This window comes from Vitis vinifera, chromosome 9 (assembly GCF_030704535.1).
Source record: "Vitis vinifera cultivar Pinot Noir 40024 chromosome 9, ASM3070453v1".
Classification (NCBI taxonomy): Eukaryota; Viridiplantae; Streptophyta; class Magnoliopsida; order Vitales; family Vitaceae; genus Vitis; species Vitis vinifera.
The window spans coordinates 14895344-14902184 of record NC_081813.1 but is presented as its reverse complement, the minus strand read 5'-3'; the positions used below and the strand labels follow the sequence as shown (position 1 = coordinate 14902184).

General features: G+C 35.7%; 1 pseudogene; it reads right to left on the bottom strand.

Annotated features, from left to right (window-relative positions):
* Positions 1-3945: 3945 nt before the first annotated feature.
* Positions 3946-6592, bottom strand: LOC100259440 (glycerol kinase-like; annotated as a pseudogene).
* Positions 6593-6841: the final 249 nt, after the last annotated feature.

The following is a 6841-nucleotide window of genomic DNA, read 5'->3' as shown; positions in this document are numbered from 1 at the left end:
TTCATAGTTTATACTTTTCAAATAATTTTCAAAATTCCAATTTCTTTCACATTTAATTTCTAAAATTCTCATCCTTACATTTAATTCCTAAAAATCCAATTTTCAAATAAATTTAAAAAATCCAGTTTTCCCTCGAACAGTTTTAATTTCTGTTTGGTGAGGCATGTGATATGTTTTGTGCTCTTTATTGTACACTGACCCCATTTTTATGATAATGCATTGCTCGTTCGTGGCCCAGGTATGCATCCACTCTCATTCTAATCATTCTCTATGCATGTTTTGACTCTTACATGTGCATGATCGATTTGAGTATCTATCGACTTTCCTATTGATTGTCACGTCAGCTTCATTTTATTAGTAGAGACCCGTTTCTAGGGACTTAGAGGGGTGTTACGGTCTTTACCGTACCTTCCTGATAAGTAACCTGACCCCCGAACCTGACCCGATTTTTCACAGATCGCCTTTTCCAAAATAAGGAGTCACACTTAGGGTTTTCTTTCTTATTTTGTTTACCTTTTGAAAAATAAAACAAAAATAAGTGACGACTCCAAGTCATTTTCTTAATCAATAAATCATTTTTCAAATAAAATCAAGCTCGCCATCGAGTGGAAGCGCATGAGCCGAAGTGCGGGGTCCACACACTATCATTTTGAAATATATCAAATAAAAAAACTAAAATAAAAGCTTGCTTTATTTTGAGCCAATTTTACAATATTTTGAGCCAAACCACTCAGATAAAAATATATATTTCAAGAACGTAGAATAATTACAATATCTATAAAACAATAAAGAATTTGGGGTTGAAGAAAATAGAAAAAGTGCAATATTTTTAAAACTATGATAGGAATAAGCGCCACCTAATTAGGGAGCCATATTATTAATTTAAATTTATATGAACTTAATTCATTTTGTTTGCAATCTTACTACAACAATATAAAATGTATCCATATTCTAAAAAATATGGATAAAATGTAATGAAGTTTTAAAAACTATTTTATGAAATTAAGGTATTAAAACATTTTTCTTGGCATGAATTTATTATTTTTATTTATATTCTTCATGAAAAAACATGAAAAAATAATCATTAATTTCTTTCCTTAAAAACCCAATATATATATATAATTGAATAAATATTTTGTAAAATAAGATCTAAAATTGAAAGGGAATAAATTTTTAATCTTTTAATTCCTATTCAATTCATTATAGATTTTTTTTTAATGCTAAAATTGATTTTTTATTTATCAATTGAATTATAAAAAAATTAAAAATAAATTTGTTGAAAGTAATAGAATTAAATTGTTTAAGAAAGGAATCGTCAATATCTCATTTTTAAAAGGAGGATAACAGTACTTGTCTTATGCGCTATGTTTTATAGAAGAGTTCCAAATTTTTCTTGTTTAAGAGAATATATCTTGTTACACTAATTTTTTCATTTGAGACAATATATATTCTTCCACATAAAAAGATAATTAACACTTTTGTAGAAGTCTTCCTTTTTAGCTTTCCTTTATTTCATCATTCTTTTCTTTTGTGTATTATTATTATATAGAGAAGAAGAAGATAGAGTTTTGAATGATGATTATGAATATTTATATATAAATATATTTGAGTTCTACCATAATTCAAACTTCATCTACTATTTTAATTCAGACTAATAATAAATAGATAAATAATAATATTTAAATCAAGAATAAACATTAACTTACTCTATTATATTATAATATTTTCTATAAAAAATTTATGTTGAACTCTTTCCTTTCTTTAATGATTATTTCCATTTGGGACATCTTTTATTTCTTAATAAAAGAACTTGTTGCACAACCTTGACTAGGATTAATCAAGATGCATGGATACAATTGCCTCATATTTCCAACCATGAAAACATTATCCAAGTCTCATACATATAACCATAAGAACCATTATGTTTATGGGTTAATTTATTTTGAACATAAATATTTGAATAAGAGATGAAGACCACTTCACACTTTTTTTTTTTTTTTTTTTTTTAGTGGAGAAATTCTTTTTTCTACATTGACATGTTAGACATGATCTTAACTAGCGTGATATGTATAATTACCAAATATTGTACTATTTTGTGTCTCCATTACTCTTAGCCAGGGTGATATGAGATAGAAGAAGATAGAGATAGTAGGCTTTCAAGGTGGTCCTAGAGCTTGTATGTGAGGCCATGTTTGGTATTTGCTTGGTATGGGTCTTTTGGGCCCATTTATAACTTGGGCCTTTTGATCAAGCAATATCAATATGTACTTCTCTAGCTTAATTTTGGGCTTATTTTGTGGACCTTTTTGGTGTGAATTATTTGGGTTTCTTAAGCTTTCTTGTTTGTTTAATATTTAATATGAAATACCTTTCTATGAGTTGAATATCTTGGCGCGCGCAGTATATTTTGTAGCAATATTTAACTGTACTTTTTTAATATTTGTTGTATTATATATATATTCTTTACAATTATTGTCTCATACTGTTTTGGCCTTCTTTTGATAACATTGAACCAAGTGCCACTCGCAAAGCAAATATACTTGACAAGAAATAGAGCAAGATCACTTAAACCAACCTCTCTTCATTGATCTAGTTAATGGCGAAAGGAAGACAAATAAATAAAAAGGCGATTAGATTATTGTGTGTATCTTGTTCTTGGAGGAACTCCCTTCTTATAGTTATTCTTTTCTTGATAGTTTATGGAAATATGACAATGGTGGCATTAGTTAATGGCTGCTTTTCATGGTTTCATTATGCTTCTCTTTAACACCTTAGTCATTTCCACGATGATTATGGTAAGATTTTTATGGTCCAATTATTTCATGGTTAACTACGGGTTGGATCATTACTTCAATGTTTTGTCCATCTTTTGGGTTGGGCTTTTTTAACAGTGATTTTTTTGTTCTTGAAGTCAACTCATGCTTTGAGGTAATTATGTTGTGGATTTAGTCATGTTTAATACCCTACATAGAGGTGGATCCCTAGATGGCTTTACGGTGATTGTTGATGCTACAACCATTTAAACCAATTTGTTCTATTGAGATTTCTCACAATTGAAAGTTTGGAGTATATTGAATTAAATTATAAGATATCAAAGTAGAATAATTAATTTAGAAATTTTCAATATAAACCAAAAAAGTAGATGATTTGGATAGTCAAAGTTGATCTACCATTGGAATGCATCAAACAAAAATAGTTGAATCTTCTTCAATATAAACAAGAATAATGGGAGAAAATATGATAGAATCTGGGAAGACATAGTGTTTTGTATATTTGAGAAATCTTGAAAAAAAATTAGCACCACTTGTTTGATCGATGTCTTAGTATCATTGAATAGAAGGTTATGACCAATTTGCTCTTCTAGCATCCTCGTATTATATAAATATGGTTTATAAAAATAAAATAAAAATTAGAATGAAGATATATCATGTAACATAAAATATATATTATTTATGAATAGAAAATGTTATATTATGTTATTCAATAAAATATTTATTAAATACTACAAATATTAGTATTATTTTATAATATATTTTGTATTTATTTTTCAGCTTCTTAACTATCAATTTAATTTTGTCTAACCAATTTTCCATTTTTGTTTTCAAAATAAGTAATATAAAAAATATAAAAATTTGAAGAAAATAAATAAATTTTATCATACATGAAATATGCATATCTCATATCTCTAAGTTATTTATGTATAATTTATTTTATTGAATAAAGAATATGTTAAGTGAGGGAAATTAGCACATTTGATGATTAGACAGTACCTAACCCGGAAGCAATACCTTATATTATTATCATGGTTGCAGTATAGAAGGCTTATAGGTATAGGTTTAAGTGTAGCAATGCAGAAAACAAAAACCATTTCTTTTACGTGTTACAGCAATGAAGCCGACTTTGGATCAAAGAATAGCAGAAAACACGTTGAATCCTTGTCATTCTTCACCTCACCCTTCTCCCCTTCTCCCCTGCATCCTTGTGCATTGAATCTAGGACATCCTTTACCTGAAAACACATACTCTCAAGCACGGCTTGAGCAATGTGAGACTTGTTTGTAAATCTTGTGATCCCAATGTAAACCTCACGTGCATCATCACGCCACCATGGAGCAAACAATCCATTGAATGCTGGCACAAAATAAATCCCACCCAAAGAATCAACCTTTGCTGCTAATTCCTTAATCTCACTTGCAGTGCTTATTATTCCAAGGTTGTCTCTGAGCCATTGTACTGCAGCTCCTGCAATTGCAACAGAGCCCTCTAGAGCATAGGTGGTTCAAGCTTCTCGACCAAGCTTAAATGCCAAAGTGGTTAAAAGCCCATGTTTGGACTCGATTACCTCCTCACCTGTGTTGAGAAGTATGAAAGCCCCAGTCCCATATTTGCTTTAGGCCTCACCTTTTCCGCAAGCTTGGCTCAGCATTGCAGCATGCTGGTCACCAAGGCATCCAGAAATTGGAAGCCCAGGAATGGGCCACCCCTTTGCGACTGTTCCAATAATCTCAGCATTACTGACAATCTTGGGCAAGATTTCAGCAGGAAGACCCAGGGTATCTAATGTGGGTTTATCCTAATCAAGAGTTTTGAGATTCATGAGCATTGTTCCATATGCATTTGAAACATTAGTGACAGGAACCCCACCATTCAAACCTCCTATCATACCCCAAATCAACCAAGTGTCTATTGTTCCAAGTAGAGCATCCCTTGTTTCGACGCACTGAAGTATATGCTTACGGGGAAACCATATTGTTGATGGCAAAATTCCCCTACTGCAATAGTGATTACCAACAGCAGAATCTCGATCAACGCATTACAGTGAATCCTCCTTCCTCCTGCAAAAAAGATGTCCGGACAGGTTGTCCGGGCATATCCTCCGATGCCGAAGTTAGTATTTCGGAAGCTGTTGGGAAATAGGGTTTTCCTTTGGGAGTGTGTTGCTCCGTGATTTTCGTCAAGGATGTTTATCCCTTAGCAGGATGTTTTATCTCTTATTGCTTATTGCTTACCTCTCTGAGAATTACCTTCAAGCTTATATATAAGGCAGAGAAGGTGTACTTGCTGGGCTAGCGGGTCCCATCGTCATGATTAAGGCTCATAAAGTGGCGAAGCAATCATGACGTTTCTTGTGCGAGGTGACGGCTGTCAGGAGGATATTTAGGCGGTGAATGCCGCCTCAATTTATGACTTTAAATATCGGGGATGTGTCAGGAGACCTGAGAAGACTTAAGAATGTCTTGTCGAATGTATCTTGCATTAAAGATGAGTGACAGTTCAAGAGACTTGGTCGTTAGTGTTTTCAGAGTTATCTTTTTTATTGTGGGCGGAAATGGATCCGGCGAATCGCGAGTGTTTGACGAGCCAAGCCGTCCGGGTAAGCGTTACCAGAGGATCCGGATGTGTCTGTCCGGGGAAGTTGAATCATCCTCCTCTCCCATCCGGAGAAGGTGGAACGTTGGCCGGATAGAATTGCGGCTGTAAGACATCCGAATAAGGTAGAACGTTGGCCGGATAGAATTGCGGCTGTGAGACATCCGGATAAGGTAGAACGTTGGCCAGATAGAATTTCGGGTGTGAGACATCCAGGTGGAGTGAGCTATGCCATGTGTCGCAAGGGGTCATCTGCGTGTCCAAGGGAGAGGGAGCCACGTGGCAATTTTTAGGGAGGATCCCACAATGCCCCCTTTTATATCACCTGTCTGGCCCGATCAGAAAATGCGGGATAAAAATGTTACCTTTACAAAATTTCTCTTTCATTGGTGGTATTGCTTTAGATTGGCTACATTCCAAGGGCGGAGTAGAGGAGTTCCTTTTAAGGTTTGTAAATGGTACGACCCATTTTCGTTGGGTTTTGATACCACATAAGGACCTTCCCAATTGGCCTAAAATTTCTCGGCTCCTTTGTCAGCCGTGTTTTCAAAGATTTTTCTAAGTACCAATGACCCCTCCTTGAAAATCCGAGGTTGCACCCTCCTGTTATAATACGTAGCCACCTTTTGTTGGTATGCGGCCATCCGGATGGATGCTGCCTCTCTAGCCTCATCCGCCCAATCCAAGTGTTTTGCAAGCTTATTGCCTTCATTTCTTTGACCTTGGACGGCAGTCCGGGCTGTTGGCATACCCACTTCAGTCGGGATGACGACATTTGTTCCATATGCGAGGGCAAACGGGGTATTCCCTATCGGCCTTCCTAGTGTGGTCCGATAAGCCCATAGAACGCCGGGTAGCTCTTCTACCCAATTTCCTTTGGCTTTTTCCAACCGTTTCTTCAACGCACTTAGCAAGGTTTTATTGGTCGCTTCCGCTTGACCGTTGCTCTGAGGATACCGTGGCGTGGAATACAGGTTTTTGATATGAAGTTCCGCGTAAAAATCTTTAAAGGTAGAACTATCAAACTGAGGGTCGTTGTCGGCTATGATCGCTTGAGGGATTCTGAATTGACATACTATATTTTTCCAGACGAACCTTGTGACGTCCTTGTCCTTGATGCTTGCGTAGGCTTCAGCTTCTACCCACTTCCTGAAATAATCGGTGGCAACGAGTAGAAACTTCTTCTGAGCGGCTGTAGTGGGTAAGGGTCCCACGACGTCCATCCCCTATTGCATGAAGGGCCAGGGGCTTGTCACTGAGTTTAATGTCTCAACGGGCATATGCGGGATTGACGCGAGTTTTTGGCATTTGTCGTATTTCCTGACATAGATCTCTGCGTCCTGCTTCATTGTAGGCTAATAATATCCTTGCAAATGCGCCCCGTGCGCCAGGGTTCTGCCCCCTGAGTGGTTTCCACAAACGCCTTCGTGAAGTTCGGATAGAACATATTGGATTTCCGGCTGGATCAAGCA